General features: G+C 43.9%; 1 protein-coding gene across 1 annotated transcript in view; it reads left to right on the forward strand.

The window, feature by feature from the left end:
• Positions 1-402: 402 nt before the first annotated feature.
• LOC141172322 (protein kinase C and casein kinase substrate in neurons protein 1-like) overlaps positions 403-18,074 on the forward strand; it is a 42,726-nt gene continuing 25,054 nt past the window's right edge. The window contains exon 1 of the mRNA XM_073656401.1: positions 403-549. The gene's annotated coding sequence lies outside the window, so the exon portion shown is untranslated. The remainder of the gene's footprint in view (positions 550-18,074) is intronic.

Raw genomic sequence — 18,074 nt, forward strand, 5'->3', positions numbered from 1 at the left:
TGCACTATATGGAGGTGTCTACTTAGTTTGGCTTGGTTTTTGGATACTGTGCAGTGATTATATATATATATATATATATATATATATATATATATATATATATATATATATATATATATATATATATATATATATATATATATATATATAATAAATTTTATGTATAAATATTATAAATTGTATCAATGTTATTTGCCTAGTTATGGAACTGGACACTACGGTATTATATTGTTACCAGACTAGTTCTCTAAAGCAACATTATTTATTAACAGAAGACCATGTATCACTAAACCTTGTACCCGCTCCTTCCAACACATCCAAGTCAGCAAGTAAAAAAAAACAAAAAAAAAACAGAAGTCCTGGCTTTTCCAGCAGCTCCACCGAAATCCTGCTCTCCCCATCTGACACTGTCTAATGTTACCCCTCCTACTCCCATCCAAGCCTCCTCCTTTCCTGGCCATCTCTAGCCCCAGCGAGCTGGCAGGGATCTCGAAGTCATCATCTGCAAGGCAAAGTCAGGGAGAGGGACTGCAGGCAGACACTCCTCTGGTAAGGCAACACTTTTACTCTATGCTTCCCCTTGTTTTGGTTGTGACCTCTAATTATAAAGTTTGTGGTCATTTCTGGTCTTCTCACCGAGACCCCATCCTCTCACAGAGTTCTCGTAAGGTCCTGGGCAATTTGGAGATAGCTGTGGAAATCATTAGGGGAGTAGACAAAAGGGAGAAGTGGAAAACTGCACTGCAAGAAATAGTGTGTGGGGGCAGCGGACGGTCACATTCTGCACCTAAAAATGGCATATAGGGGGCTGCGCTCCGAAAAGTTTACTGCCAACCTATTCCAAAGTGCTGCACACCGAACATAGCTTTGTACAATCAACGGGTAAATTTGGGTGTCATATCAGCAGGTACACTATCAATCAAAGCAATGGAAGTTATAGCTGATTGTTTGTTTCTTTACTACCTAAAAGTTGTATATGGATTGTAATTCTATAGCTACATCCTTCATTCATCAAAGTCCTAGCACCATAGAGCAGAAAATTGCTTAAATATTCAGCCAACGGTAAGGGGAGAATTTGTCGTTTTGCATTACTTTTGCGATTGGTGTAAAAAAAAAAAAAAAAAAAGTTGCAAATTTTGGCAAACTCCATATTTGCAAACTCTTTCTTGTTTATTGCCACATGGAAGGGGGGAATGAGCAACATTAATTAGGAAAGGGTAAGACCGACCATCGGTATGGCAAATTGATCAAAACTTTGGATGGAAATTGGAGCAAGGATGTGCGAAATTTATTAAGAGGTGCGCCGCTCCTAATTGGCACATCTTAGTCCAACGCATATTGGATTAATACCGGCGTGTGAGATGAGGGACGTAATAAATCTTCATATAAAAGGAGTAATCCCATCTAGATGTGAAAACTGGTTTGTCGGTAGAGCAGAACTTACGATATATTGTCTGTAGCTTCCATTGGGAGATACGGAAAAAAATATAGCAAAATAAAGCACTCGGATGAAAGTTTAATTATTGTATCGCGAAAAGTTAAGAAAAATTCCCAAAATATTTCAATATCCTATTCATACCTTACTCTGCAGAAGACTGGATACTATTTATGGCAGCCTGTCTGATCCAATGTCTATGGCATAGGCTATAGTAAAGGTGGCCATGCACACCTTCGCTTTCAGCCCCCTATGCGTATGCACGCTCTTCTCAGTTGAGCATGCACATGTTCTAAATGGGGGGGGAGGGAGTAAGCGTCCACCATTCAAGTCTGTCAATGGCTTTTCTCCTGGGAGAAAGAAAAAAAAAGAATTGGGCAAATAAATTCGGAGTACCCCACCTTTCTTTTCCCCATGAGGATTTCCTGACCTCTGGCTGATTCATAATTGGTTGTCATAGGCAAAACCATATTTTTTGCAGAAACCCCTGATGCTTCTTCTCGAAACCCCGCGCCTCGTGAAGTCAGCACAAGTGTCGCACATATGTGAGCTGCAATAAGTTTTATAACTTTTACAGCTCAGGAGAGTCTGCTCCATCCATCCAGAGTCTTATTGCCAGTGCTTGAGTGATGGGCAAAGAGATACCGATCCAGCTTTCAGTCCAAAAATTGTTAAAAAAATACATAGCACACTAAAACACACTATGCGTGTGGATATGGGCAAAACATGCTAGGACATCGAACATGTTTCGAACGTGCACTGCGTTCTTTAGTATCGAGTGATGACTGAAGAGTTAAGCTGTTTTCACCCACTGTAAAGTAGGTCTTTTCATGGCCCTGGGCTCTTGGCAGATATGGAGTGGGAATTTCATGTGCAGCAGTTGTCCAGTCTCGGAGTTAGCATTTTATTATGTCCGTGTACAGTAGTCAGACAAAGGACGGTATTCTCCTGAGCCCAAACAAGAAAAAAATAGTCTGTGCAGCAAAGACAAATTACATAAACAGGGTGTGGTGCTTCATTTTGCAAACATCTTCCAAGCAAACGAATAGAAGTAAAGTAAAAAATTCAGCCAATGTCACCACCGAGATCCCCTGGAAGCAGAGTGATTACTTTCATGGGATGTTCTGATACTCCAGGGTCGACCTGTGCCCAATCAAGTGGCTAGAGGAGATTTTTTTTTTTTCTCGTGGGGTGCCAGAACTCAAAAATAAGGAGGTTTATGTAAATATTTGCATTTTTTAAAGTTACTTTTCATTATTGTTTTGACGTTTTTAAATTTTTCATGCGGTTCATGAAATTTTTCACAAAGTCAAAAATAGTCTTTATTTTTGTCTTTTAGATTTTTTTTTCTTTTTTGCTCTAATAAAGGTTTACGTTCCACAAAATTTAAACCCAAAAATATTGCAGACAAGCAAAAATAATCACTCCTAGGTAGGGGGGACTGGAGTATGTTTGCGCAAAAAATATTTCGCAACATTTTTAAAAAGTCACATTTGATGAATCAGTCTGAAACATCTGGAAAAGCCACATTGACGTAAGAATCAGTAAATTAACGTTAAAAAAAAAAAGGTGCAAATTCTTGGATGAATTTGTTGCAAATCAAAAAGGAAAGTTATATTGGCCAAAAAATGATGAAAATTCAGTGCAGGATGGGGTTCAATAACTTTATATCACTTGTAGGAAAGCACATTGTAAGGTCCTGGATGATGTCGGTAATGTAAGCTGTACCAGTAACACTAGGTTACTGAGAGAGTTTAATGTGACTGGATTTTTGGTCCTGGTTTTGTGAGTAACCATACAGTACCTGGCAGGGAAAAGTCGATCCTATGATTCAGTACGAGGTTACAAGTCTATTAACAGCAGCTGGGTTAGCTCAGCAGTGTGGAGTGTGTTGAAACTGGAGAAAGTCAGAGCTGTTGGATAGTTTGCTCTGCAAGGAGAGGTGTGCTGGAGCCAAACATAGAGGTGTTTGTTTGGTGAACACATTTAACACAAATGTGAGCTGCTGCTGGAAATACCGGGTTGGTTAGGCCGCTGCATGTTTCATTCTACCTGAAGAATAAGACTGTTTATGTTACTCATTGATACTGAAGGAAGGCTGTTTTCGTTTTGGAGCTGTAAAGTTTATGATGGACAGTAAACTACAAATTCATTAAGTATCCCATGCCTCTTAATGAATTTGGCACATCCTCCTCCAGCAAACCTTGGATCAGGACTGATGCACAACACAACAGTCTAGATACAGTTATATGAAAAAGTTTGGGCATCCCTATTAATCTTAAGCTTAATGTTTTATAAAAATTGGTGTGTTTGCAACAGCTATTTCAGTTTGATATATGTAATAACTGTTGGACACAGTAATGTTTCTGCCTTGAAATGAGGTTTATTGTACTAACAGAAAATGTGCAATCTGCATTCAAACAAAATTTGACAGGTGCATAAGTATGGGCACCTCACCAGAAAAGTGACATTAATATTTAGTAGATCCTCCTTTTGCAAAAATAACAGCCTCTAGTTGCTTCCTGTAGCTTTTAATGATTTCCTGGATCCTGGATGAAGGTATTTTTGACCATTCCGCTTTACAAAAAATTCCAGTTCAGTTAAGTTTGATGATCGCCGAGCATGGACAGCCCTCTTCAAATGATCCCACAGATGTTCAATGATATTCAGGTCTGGGGACTGGGATGGCCATTCCAGAACATTGTAATTGTTCCTCTGCATGAATGCCTGAGTAGATTTGGAGTGGTGTTTTGGATCATTGTCTTGCTGAAAGATCCATCCCCTGCGTAACTTCAACTTTGTCACTGATTCTTGAACATTATTGTCAAGAATCTGATGATACTGAGTGGAATCCATGCGTCCCTCAACTTTAACAAGATTCCCGGTGGCGGCATTAGCCACACAGCCCCAAAGCATGATGGAACCTCCACCAAATTTTACTGTGGGTAGCAAGTGTTTTTCTTGGAATGCTGTGTATTTTTGCCGCCATGCTTATCGTCTTTTTGTATGACCAAACAACTCAATCTTGGTTTCATCAGTCCACAGGACCTTCTTCCAAGAAGAAATTGGCTTCTCCAAATGTGCTTTTGCATATCTCAGCCGACTCTGTTTGTGGCGTGCTTGCAGAAACGGCTTCTTTCGCTTCACTCTCCCATACAGCTTCTCCTTGTGCAAAGTGCGTTGTATAGTTGACCGATGCACAGTGACACCATCTGCAGCAAGTTGATGCTGCAGCTCTCTGGAGGTGGTCTGACGATTGTCCTTGACTGATCTCAACATTCTTCTTCTCTGCCTTTCTGATGTTTTTCTTGGCCTGCCACTTCTGGTCTTAACAAGAACTGTCCCTGTGTTCTTCCATTTCCTTACTATGTTCCTCACAGTGGAAACTGACAGGTTAAATCGCTGAGACAGCTTTTAGTATCCTTCCCCTGAACAACTTTGTTGAATAATCTTTGTTTTCAGATCATTTGACAGTTGTTTTGAGGAGCCCATGATGCCACTCTTCAGAGGAGATTCAAACAGGAGAACAACTTGCAAGTGGCCACTTTAAGAAGCTTTTCTCATGATTGCATACACCTGGCTATGAAGTTCAAAGCTCAGTGAGGTTACAAAACCCAAAAAAGTGCTTTAGTAAGTCAGTAAAAAGTAGGTAGGAGTATTTAAAACAAGAAAATGATAAGGGTGCCCATACTTATGCACCTGTCACATTTTGTTTGAATGCAGATTGCACATTTTCTGTAAGTACAATAAACCTCATTTCAAGGCAGAAACATTACTGTGTCCAACAGTTATTACATATATCAAACTGAAATAGCTGTTGCAAAAACACCAATTTTTATAAAACATTAAGCTTAAGATTAATAGGGGTGCCCAAACTTTTTCATATGACTGTAAATGGTCCCATTTGTGTTTTTTGTTGTCCATTTGCAAGATCTCTGATTTCTATCAGTGAATGAACAAACATTCTTGTTAACATCCAGAGACTGCAAACCAATACAGTGAGGAAAGTATGGTGGGTGCCATGGTTCCGATCACACCCTGATGCCATTGGGATGGGGGGGGGGGTGAAAATGGTCTTTATGAGAAGACCAATCCCACTAAAGACCCTTGATAGATGGGCGCCCTATTGGAGATTTTGTATTGGGGCCCATGAACTTCAAGCTACACCACTGCCGACATTCTCCTAGTAGCAGACCACCAGGGAGTTCACAGATCATTGCCGACCCTAGCCCTGCAACATCTCGAGAGTTGAGAAATTACAACACTGAGAGGAACAATTTATTGAGGCTGAAGGTTCATGTTCCATATTCCATTCCTAAACTAAAAACCGCTTTGGTAAAATGCTCCAAATTTAAAAGATACACACCTTGTCTGTCATTAAAGAAGTGGCCAGTCTTGTCTCTTATTTTATTCTCATTGTTCCCTTGAGTATGCCACTTTTTTTCTTTTTAAAATCCGCCATACGGTTCCAAAGATGTTGGACTTTTTCTATAGGGTTAATTTTTATGGTCTAAGGGGGCAGGACTTGCAGGATCCTCTGGGGCGTGTCTTTAGGCTGCAATACCCCCTTGGTAAAGACCATGAAAATTGAAAAATTTTTGAACTAAACAAAAAGTCCCATATCTCTGGAACCGTATGGCGGATTTTAAAAAGATAAAAAACGGAGTACTCAGGGGAGTAGTGGGAATAAAATAAGAGCAAAAATTGGCCACTTTCACCCGGTGACAATCCTCTTTGAGCCAAAAAGTAAAATCTCGGACCCGTTGTTTGTACCATTTTTGGTTTAAAATATCGTAAAATTGGCCGATTGGATTAAGTCCACCCAGTTTTTATTCCACTTTTCCAAGGTGGAGGTGGAAGGTCTAAAATGAAGTCGCTCATCAAATTTGGTGCAACCATCGGTCCTTGCTCTTGGAGTAACAGGGTTGAAGACAACTTTTTAGAATTTGCCCTTATCGTGCATCGGTCCTGTAGTACAAATTAGTCAATAATACTCGGTGAAATTGGTTTCAGATAGCCACAAATAAGACCAAAGATGAGAAAACAATTGCAAAATGTAAGTCCGGTGGAGAGAAAAAGGGCACCGCTTGAAAACGACTCCAGGCAACGTAGTCTGAGGCATCCAATTAGACAGAGATCATGCGGAGAGGTCTTTTGACTTTATTTGAAAAGCTCCAAAGAAGTGCCACAGAGATACAGTACCCGCTGGCCAGAAGCAACCCTCCTCTATTCTGTCTGTATTGTAGCCAGGAAATAAAGGGATTTTTGCACAGAAGATAACTTCTCCCGTCTCGTTTCATGTCCCCCCCCCCTTCGGAAGCATGTGAACATCCAGGAACCCTAGACTCTGGGTTGCGAGAAAAAAGTAGATTTTATTAGGAAAGACCTTTCTTTTCGCACCTCCTCAGCTGCTTTGGATTTCAAGAGAAGTGGCAAAGAGTTTCTATTCTCCATTTATTTCTCTGCCTGTCTGCTCTGAGCCCAAGAAAGATGGAGCCAAAGGCCTATTATAGTCATAAAAGGTGGAGTCCAAGTGGATTTTTCGGTATTTCTGCACAGCTGCGAATGTAGGACAACCGAGTCCATTGGGATGACGGATTAAGTGCCGGATGGAAAAAAATTAACTAGAGAAAAGTTAAAAAGCAAACGGTGACAAAGAACAGTTACCATCATGAAGAGGAAAATATGAAAAAGCTACTGGAAAACAAGAGAGGAAAAAACACGTACACGATTGGTACAGATGTCCGAAAAGTGTCTTTCGAGGTTTTCAGCTGTGGATCCAAACTAGAAAGTTGCTTCCATCTTTTTGCTTTGGCTCAAGAAAATGGGGCAGCGTGAAGAAATCTTGAGCTTTCTCCTTGTGTCCGTAATGGGGTCAGCCCTTTTTATGGATGGTTCGGACAGGAGATATAGGGAAGAACATCTTCATTCTTTGCCACCGAGATGACTACTAATTTATTGGGCTGAAGTAGAAGGCATCTATGATAGGATCTGATGATCTGCTGATTATTGCTGATTTTACTGTGGCCCACTGTATATAGAGGTTTCATAATTTTCCCCATATTGATAATTTGTGGGGACCTTATATTATTATCCCCCCCCCCCCAAAAAAAAAGTCCATTGACTTCCCATCCCCCCCTTTATAACATGCTCATAGAGGTCCAGAGAGTAGTTTGTTGGGACTTTTAGTCAACTCTCCTGGAGTATCCGGTAGGCTCCTAGATAAAGGTGAGACCTCACGGTCAGCGGGAAGCGTTGACAAGTTTCTTGCGCGTAGTGCTGGTAAAAGAGAGAGCAGTGCGGTGGATCCCGGGTGGCGGGTGCTGCCGCTGGCAAAGGCGGAAAGTATAAAAAACTTCGAATGTATTGCAACGCTTTTCAGTTTTATTGCAACCTACTCCTTCCTCAGGCATCAGCACTGTGTTTTATGGTTCCACTCCGAAACGAGTTTCAGTAAATTGGAAGCTTTTTTTTATAGTTTCTGCCTGGATTTAGCAGACATTAGAGGGGTTGTCCGTTTTTTTTTTTACTTAGTTGGAGCTAAAAATAAATTTTCAAAAAGGTTTTCATAAATGTTTTGCACTGTTTGCCTTCTACAGCCTATGTGTTGCACTGTCTATTGCTGGCTGCAGAAGGAGTTAACTGAGGATCAGTCAGTGAGCTCATTCGGACAACATTTCTAACTCTTATCTGTCCTTTTCTGAGCTCCCGTCAGCTGATTTATGACCACAGACCACATCAAAGTTAAATGTGCAGGAAAACAAAGAGAATTTCAAAGTCAAAGGGGGCTAGATTTGTAAAGAAACCCAATTGCAAAAATATTTTTTTAGCCCCAATATTTGGGTAAAAAAAAAAAAAAAAAAAAGTCCCCAAAGGTGGCCAACTAAGCTTAGTTTGTGACCAAGAAAGTTATGTTTAAGCGTGTCTCCTGGTCGACTATCTATTTCTGCATTTAGTTTTGCAGGGTAAAAACTGCTGACATTTTCTCTCTACAGGTAGGTTCACACATGGCATTTTTGCACAATTTTTTTTTTTCAATGCATTTTTTTTGTTCAGTCAAAAAATGCTGTGTTTTACAGTTTGAGCAAACTAAATGAGTCATATATATAAAAAAAAATCTCATTCACGTGCTACATTTTATTTTTATTGTTTGTTTTTTTTTAAATCCGCAGCATGCCAATTCTTTCTGCGGTTTTGCAGTATTTTTCACTCATTCGAATGCATGGGAAAAAGGTTGCAAAAACACATGAAAAATGCACCAAAAACACGTGCGTTGTAGAAAAATCAACAGCAAAAATGCTACATGTGAATGTACCCTAAAGTTGTCAGTTTCTAATTTTGTCCAAATTGTTTTAATTCAATGTCAAAAGAACCACCGTCTCTGTGCTCCATCTTAAAGACCCGCATCTTGTAAAGTATAATGCGTGTTCAGAACACGTTATTCACCCGGTAGCGCGTTCTGCGCCATAAATATTACTAGTCTGGGATTGTGCGCTGGTACATGCCAGGGAGGGTCTGCTGTATCCTCATGTGCTGTGATCTATACATAGCATGCTATGTACTATGCAGCATTTATTGCCCCTCTCACCTTACACCACAACCATGAGCACATGAATAGAACGAAGACTGGTAGTAATGGAGGACCAGAAGTGATAATGTCTTTTAGGAGTAGGTAAACTTTTATTTATTACAACTTTGTCCAGCATAAAAAGTTATGAAACTTTTCAAATCACTTTTAGAGGATTTGTCTTCATTCCTGTAAAAAATCCATACAAGTGGCTTCCAATCCCAACTTTTCCCCACCTTCAGCTGCACTGATATCAGAACGTCCTCGTTTGGAGTACAGATCATGGCACTGATGGGACAGCACCATTCCAAAACAGTCTCCTGCAGCAGCTTCTCCCCAGATTAAGAGCTCATGCAAACGTCCATGTATCTGGGTCCGATCATGCACCAAAATACCTGGACTGGCCGCTGGTCTCCCGTCCGCGTTCTGTTCTGGACACTTGCGGCCCGTCCGCGTTCTGTTCTGGGCACTTGCGGCCCGTCCGCGTTCTGGTCTGGGCACTTGCGGCCCGTCCGCGTTCTGGTCTGGGCACTTGCGGCCCGTCCGCGTTCTGGTCTGGGCACATGCGGCCCGTCCGCGTTCTGGTCTGGGCACTTGCGGCCCGTCCGCGTTCTGGTCTGGGCACTTGCGGCCTGTCCGCGTTCTGGTCTGGGCACTTGCGGCCCGTCCGCGCTCTGGTCTGGGCACTGGCGGCCCGTCCACGCTCTCTGGTCTGGGCACTCGCGGCCCGTCCGCGCTCTGGTCTGGGCACTTGATTGGACCGAGATCCACGGACGTCTGCATGAGGCCTTAGTGAGACGTAGGTGCTGACACTTTCACTGCCATCATCTATACTCCAAAGTAGTACGTTCTGATAGGAAGATTGGAAACCACTTACATGCATTTTTTTTCCACATATATGAAGACAAATCCCCTATTAAAAGGGATTTACAAAGTTTTATAACTTTCCGTGTTGGACAAAATTATTTGATAAAAAAATGAAAGTTTAGTTACTTTTTAAATAATTCTTTAAAAGTCAAATCCAATTTATAGTGTGTGTTTTTAATTCTTCAGTGCATCTATAATGAATCAACTTTGCAAGAAGTTTTGATGTAAAATAATCCTACTTTTTTTGTGACTGTTGCTTTTATACAGAATTATGAGTCTCCGTGGTTACAGACTACAAACAAACCATGTGTAGTCGGATTTTGCAGTCATATCTTATTCTTTATCCTTGTGCCTGGATCATGCAGAATGGTGTATATTTGCAAAAGCTTTAAAACCGCAGGTTGGGGGTGACTGGAACATACAATGCATTTGCGTTGTAATGCTTGCGACCCCGTACTCGGTTCTTTGCCATTTAGGAGCTTGTCAAAGCTGAATGACACCCCATAAACGAGTTGTGATACCAGTTATTTGTGTCATCACCAATTTCCCTTGAAACAATAAAAGAACTTTTATCGCTAAGTTTGGAAGGACATTGCTCATACGATGCACTGGAGGAATTTATAGGTCTTTTTTTTGCACAGAATTCCCCTTTCCTCTCAGATTCATATGTGTAACACAGATTTCTGTGGTCACAATGTCGGCTGCATGGTGGTGGCTTTCTAACAGAACAGTAGAGGATTGCGGTAGTATTTGGCCCCATTCCATCGTTGCTAAAAGATCCCACCCAGGGGACATCACACAAACTGGAGAAGTGTCAGAGCGAGAAATAATCTCTCAAACAGAACAGTTAAAACCAATTATATCTATACTTTTTCAGAAGTTTCCATGATCGTCTGCCAGCGTGCCCTGCTCCCTTTAACTCTCCTCATCCCTTGCTATAGAGAAATATAAGCAAACTGCATAAAAAGCTGTTTCTAAGGGCTGATGGAAAACAGCTGCATGTTCCTCCTAGGATAAGCCTAATCTGACCGAGTTTCGCACTTACCGCTTCATCAAGGGATCTCCCTTCTCCCCTTCTACATACACTAACCCTGGAGTTACAGAAAACAGAATTGGCACAACAGAGGCACCGTGCGCTTGGTGGTTGCAAATCAAACAAAGAGGCACAATGCACTTTGGTTGCAAAACATATAAGTGGCACAGTAAGAGTTAATAGTTGCAGAACTCTGTTCTATGTTCAATATTAAAAGGGGTTTTTGGTTTAAGAAAACCCCTCTCAGTTGGTTTTAGTTTGTTTTAAAAAACCAAAATGGTGCCTTACTCACCCTCGCTGGGTCCAGAACAAAGTCTCCACCTCTGCTCCCAGTTTCTGTTATTGGCCACAATGCTACAGACAATCAGTGAACTCAGCAACTCTGCCCAAGTTGACTGCACGAGCCGCTACAGGGACCGGGAACAGTGGCGGAAATTTAGTGCTGGACCCAGGAAGGGTGAGAAAACAAGTTCTTTAGGAAAAAAAGCTGGGGAGCATTTTCTGAAATCAGAAAAACCCTTTGATAAAGGTGTGCTCTTCTTCTGTCTTCTGGAGCACACTTCTCCTCTTCCTCCCGGCTTCCTGCTTGCAGGGGGCGGCACGCTCCTGAAGACTGACAGTTCAGACTAGCAGCATGGTCGTGCCACTAGTCTGAATTGTGCTCTCTCCCATGCTGCTAGTAAAGGCAGTTTTGCCAGATTCAGAGCAGCACTTGCTATATATGCACGCATCTTGCCTTGGAAACTGGGAACTCTGCGGTGGTCGGTAACTAAGCAATGAGCAGTAAACTCTAAAATTAGAAATCGCTACATTTTTAAAAATGAAGAGGTTTTTTAATAAGGAGTAAATTGCAAAGTTGCTTGTTCTTACAAGCACTTTTACATTTTTACTCTTAATCTAACCTTACAAAGAGTTGTGGACCATGCACTGCTCCATGAGTCCACTGACAGTCAAGTTGTGCCCAAAGTGGCTGACAGCTTCTGCCTTCTGTGAGTCTCTGGGAAGTTACCCCCTGCTGCAGCCTGCGTTTCCCCAAAGGTCACACCAGCCACGTTCATAGATCTGTATAGCCCTTCTGTGGGTCTTCTTGAACACTAATCAATTAGCTTTAGAACTCTCTCCAAACCTCCTGCAATCATTCAACTGACTCATTGGCCAACAATTTGTGCACTAAAATTGCAGTCCCAGACTAGTCCTAGCTAGCAAGGGGTAAGCGCTCATTAAAAAAAAACATGGTTGCTTTGCATGAGAAACAGCACCACACCTGACTATAGGTTGTGTGTGGTATTGCAGCTCAGCTCAATACCACTTTGATGAGGCTGAGCTGCAATACCAGACACATCCCATGCTTAGAGGTGGCGCTGTTTCTGATACAAAGAAGCCATGTTTTTCTATTGCTGGACAAATCAGTTAAAGGGAACAGGGATTCATGCTGACTTAACCATGGGCAACATGAATCAGAACCTGGCCGTATGGTTTCAGAAAAAAAGCCCATCAGGGACTAGAGAGAGCGATGAGACTAGTCGGGGGTGGACACCTTCCCGCCTCTCCCCACACAGCTCCAGTTGATTGACAGGTCTGTCCCTTTGTACACAATGGGCTAACGTGCACATACGGTGTGGACGGATCAATGTAAGGATCTTTACACATCGACATTCCGTGGGTTCCACTTTAGGAAAAGACCAGTGGAATTAGTGATCCGCTGCATCAGTTATGCAAACCGGAGTAGAAGGGTCCCATTGCTTATGGGGTCCACCTGGAGTCTGTTTTTTTAAAACTGAAGAAAAAGTTCTGCATGCTCCAAATGGACCCTATAATAATCAACTGGGTTTCTTTTTTGCATAACTAATCATAAAGCAGAACAAAAAAAAAAACAGAATATCCAATATTACATACACTACATACATACAAAATACAATAATCCCTAATAAATATACATTGTAAAAAGCCGATTCAGCATCCATACAATGCAAGTATATATCCTGAACAGAGAGGTGGAGGTGCCGTTCAGGCCCGTAGGAAAGCTGGGTGACAAATCCTGAAAAAGATGGTGGGTGGTGGTGGTGGTGGAGGGGGACTTTGGGTCAGTGAAGGGTTAAATTTGGCCGATCTCTGAAAAAGGTTTCTAAACGAATTTGCAATTATGATTGATGTTATGCACACGCCCGGGCTAAGCGGCGTGTGCGTGTGATTGGTAGTGATTCCACTGGACCGTGCCGGAGAGTGAATGCCTGGAGGGGCGTAACTAGGTATTCACCCGATCCGACCAGGGTCGCACGACGGCATACGACGCCAGTGCACCAAGGAGGAACCGAGCAGAGGGACCAGGTGCTACTCCAGGACAGACCCCGGACACGGCTGTTGACCCACACAGGGGAATACAGGAACAGACTGGTAGGCTGGCACACAGACTGGTGGGTATAGGCAGGCACGACTGGTATGCAGGCAGGGGGGTACAGGCAAGCACAGCTAGAGTGCAGACAGGGAGGCACTAGCAGGTAGGAACACAGGCGGGATAGGGCCCAGTACACACTGGGACTCAGGAACATTACAGGCAGAGGGGTACAGGCAGGGCAGGACAGGACTGCCGGAGCAGCGGGCAGAAGCAGGGCAGGACAGGACTGCCGGAGCAGCGGGCAGAAGCAGGGCAGGACAGGACTGCCGGAGCAGCGGGCAGAAGCAGGGCAGGACAGGACTGCCGGAGCAGCGGGCAGAAGCAGGGCAGGACAGGACTGCCGGAGCAGCGGGCAGAAGCAGGGCAGGACAGGACTGCCGGAGCAGCGGGCAGAAGCAGGGCAGGACAGGACTGCCGGAGCAGCGGGCAGAAGCAGGGCAGGACAGGACTGCCGGAGCAGCGGGCAGAAGCAGGGCAGGACAGGACTCTGTACACACGGAACAGACAGGAAGGGAAAGACAGAGCCAGACACCCACAGGGTACTTGCAGTGAAGTAGCGAGTGGACCACAAACTCACAAACGGGAGTACAGAGACAACAGGCAGGAGTTAGGTACAAGTTCAGACTCTGCAGAAAAAGGAAGGGAACGGACATAGGGGAAAAACAGGTAAAGGATAGGAGAGAGTTCAGACTGGAACTGAGTGTACGGAGGGGACCGACACTGCAGCGGGATACAGGAGCGGGTCTGGGAATACTGCCCCCAGAGAGGCAGGACGAACAGGCAAGGAGCGTGTTCAGACAGGACAGACAAAATACAGGAGCGGGTCTAGGTAATCGGCCCCTAGAAGGCGGGAGGAACAGGTTAGGAGCGTGTTCAGACAGGACAGACAAAATACAGGAGCGGGTCTAGGTAATCGGCCCCTAGAAGGCGGGAGGAACAGGCTAGGAGCGTGTTCAGACAGGACAGACAAAATACAGGAGCGGGTCTAGGTAATCAGCCCCTAGAAGGCGGGAGGAACAGGCTAGGAGCGTGTTCAGACAGGACAGACAAGATACACAGAAAGGACTCAGTTCAGACACGGGAACTAATACCGAAAAGCAGGAGACATACAGGACTAGTTCAGACACGGGAACTAACACCGCAAAGCAGGAGACATACAGGACACAGTTCAGACACGGGAGCTGATACCGCAAAGCAGGAGACATACAGGACACAGTTCAGACACGGGAGCTGATACCGCAAAGCAGGAGACATACAGGACTTAGTTCAGACACGGGAACTAATACCGCAAAGCAGGAGACATACAGGACACAGTTCAGACACGGGAGCTGATACCGCAAAGCAGGAGACATACAGGACTTAGTTCAGACACGGGAACTAATACCGCAAAGCAGGAGACATACAGGACACAGTTCAGACACGGGAGCTGATACCGCAAAGCAGGAGACATACAGGACTAAGTTCAGACAGGCCTGGAAATACAGCCTCCAGGAAAGGCAGACAAGGAACAAAGACGGGACCTGGCACCTTCAGAGTGCAAGCACACACTGAAGGAAAACACTATGCTCAGGCAGGGATAGAAGGGAGCTGCTGAGCTATATACCAAGTGTCAGACAGCAATAGGCTGAGGACGCACAAGGGGCGTGACCCACAGCAGGTACAAAGAGCAGGAAGTGATCGGGCGCCGCCCTTAAGCAGCAGAGACAGACACAAACAGACAGCATGGAGGGAAGCCAGAGAGACATTCTGGACAGGAGATCAAGTGCGCGCTCCTGCACAGTGGGAGATGGACCACTATGCAAGGACGCCGCCAGGTATGTTACAATTGACATCACAAGGAGCCGTCTGCAGAACGTCAGATACGAGGGATGTAATGCGTTTTGTTTCAGAGTGGGTCTCTATAGCAGGCAACTGCCTAAATGGCAATCCCCTAAAATTAATCTAAGCAGGACGGCTTAATTTTATTGTTGGAGAACAATATTCGAGAATCTGGAAATCTCTACAGCCCTGCATGTTACTATGAAAACACTGCTAGGGATAAAAGAAGCATTTTCCAAAATTCTGTATCATTGAATTGTTATTTAAAGGGGTTGTATGGTTTCCAAATAAACTTTATCATTAGTCCTATTCGAAAATTCAGAGAGGGTTCTCTGCTCAGGATCTTTATCTATTGGCCAGAGAGGAGAGCCTGTATAAAGAGTGGCTCTACATCGGCAAAGTTGAGCTCAGTGATTGGCTGCAGCAGTCATGTGCGCTGAAGTCATGACATCAGTGATGGAGAGGTGTCACTGGAGCAGTGCCAGAAAGGTGTAGCTAGGGCAGTGGGGGGGAGGTGTTGCTGGAGCAGCACTGGAAAGGTGTCGCTAGGGCAGCGGGGGGAGGTATCGCTAGGGCAGCACTGGAAAGGTGTAGCTAGGGCAGCGGGGGGGGGGGGAGGTGTAGCTGGAGCAGCACTGGAAAGGTGTCACTAGGGCAGCGGGGGGAGGTATCGCTAGGGCAGCACTGGAAAGGTGTTGCTAGGGCAGCGGGGGTAGGTGTCGCTGGAGCAGCGCCGCTCTACTCACTGTGGTCACTGCTCAGCTTCTCCTCATATCAGACCGTCTCGTTGAGTTTGCCTCTTGCAGCACTCCTCAGGACTGCTGCATCTGCATGAGGTTTCCATTTGGCTTTACGGGGGCATGACTGGTCTCTACAGAAATTTAACCCTGCTGTTTCCTGCAGAGATTAGGTTCCCTGGCCTATCCCGTTCCAGCAGGGTATATATTAGGAACCTCCTCCAACCACTCCTTGCCCCAACGTTGGTTCCTAGCACCTGGTTCTGTCTCACCCTCCTTTACCTCGTACTAGAGTCGCTGACCCTCTAGTCAGTTGCTGAGATAAGTTTCCTTGGCCGCCCACTGTGTCTACGTTCCTCAGCGTTGCCCATTTCTTGGTGTTCTCAGTGCTCAGAAATTAAGGCAGATACTTTTTTTTTTTGTATGGAACATTTTGTATAATTTTCCAAAACAAGATGATAAACGGTAACAATCACTGGCCAATCATGAGTCCGACATCAATGATATCTTATATTTACTTCTGTAATTGCTCTCCAACTTTATAAATGAATGACGCAATCGACGTAAGGAAAAAATATTCCTCCCCCGACTCTTAAAACCTCATTGGAAAGACCTTAGTCAATCAGTGCGGTGGCAAACAAATGGCGTACGTATACCTCATCTATAAGCCTATTAGAAATTGAAGAAAGTAATGGGAATGAGGGAAGGACGAAGAGTTGTCTTACAATAAATCTCATTCACCCGAGCAAACTAGTTGGGGATAGTGGGAGGGGTAGTAGATTTCCATAACACTGGGATACAGGACTTGGCTCCATTAAGAAAAGGTGCAATAAAGAGTGGTGGAAACTTTTAATAGGAACGTTGCTGTGATGGAGGAGGATTATAGCCGGGTCCTCTCAAAATCTCCGTGCTGAATTTCCTTCAGACTAAATCCTGTGTACTTTTTTTTCCAATAGTCTAAGGGGTAAGGGACAAGACGGAAATGTATGGAGTAGGGTACTCTGCCCATAATCGCAGTGCCAACAAGATGTGGTGAATATTTTCTCCAATACCTAGTTAATAATTTGTGATTAGTCTCTTGGTGTCTGGAAGAGAGAGAGAGGTCTCATGTGCTAAAATAAGGATTCTAGTTTGCTCCTCTGGAGACCAGGATATCTCAAGGTCTCTTTCACCTTGCCAAGGGGGAAACTAGTCTGTCTGGGATTACATGAAGAAACAGAAGGATTTGGACAAGGGAAATCCACAGAAGATCTGTGGTTAGTTCTCCAAGATGTTTGGAACAACGTCCCTCCTGTAACGGATGCCCTATTCGTGGTCACCTGGCAGCTCTAGAGAAAGCTATCACAAACAGGTTTGGCGCTATCTACTTCTTTTTCCAGATACCAGGGGTTGCCCTGGCCTTCACCCATTAACCCCTACACAGGGATCTGGACTTACACAGGGACCCCTTGGCTGGGGAGCTAGCTGCTGTTTGGTGGTGCGAGCTGGCAAGAAAAAATGGTCCGGTAGCTGGGTCAGTACCAGAAGGTCCATGCTGGCCAAAATTGTAAGAAAGGGGGAGTAGTCAAAAAACAAGCAGAGGTCAAAATCAGGAAAGTCAACTGGGAAGCAAAAGCAGGATACTAAGAAGTTCACTGGAGTTAGTCAAATTATAACTGGCAGTGGACAGTAGGGTTTTAGGAGCTTAAATAGCTTGCAGGCCAAATAGGAGGACGCAAAGACTAACAAAAGTTAACTCTTGGTCTCCCAACACAGAACTTGAGTTGTCACCTGCAACAAGAGTATGATGCCACCTGGTGACAGAAGCAGAGACAGGAAGGGGAGGAGCCAGATGTCTCACCTGGCCGAGTGCCCTCAAAAACTGTGTGCAAATGTTCTTACAAGAACTGCATTTTGTTAACTGCTAAAAACAAATCTCTCTTTTTCAGATCATTCTTACTTTGCAACATTTTTTTCACATCTGCCTAAAACTTTTGGACAGTACTGTATATAGTGATATATATGCATGATGTATACATTGATACATACACTGTCATTCTGACACACACAATCTGCTACACATAGTAATGCATTCACTGTTATTCATTGCGCTACATGTGTTAATACGTAATACTTACTTTGTGATATAGCCTGGCTTCATATTATTGAATAACCAAGCCCTAAGAGTACATTCACACAGAGAGTAATTTCAGCATTAAAATTCCATTGTGCCGTTCTCTGAA

The sequence above is a fragment of the Phyllobates terribilis genome, unplaced genomic scaffold (assembly GCF_046119375.1).
Source record: "Phyllobates terribilis strain yellow unplaced genomic scaffold, ASM4611937v1 Scaffold_12__6_contigs__length_324123572, whole genome shotgun sequence".
NCBI lineage: Eukaryota > Metazoa > Chordata > Amphibia > Anura > Dendrobatidae > Phyllobates > Phyllobates terribilis.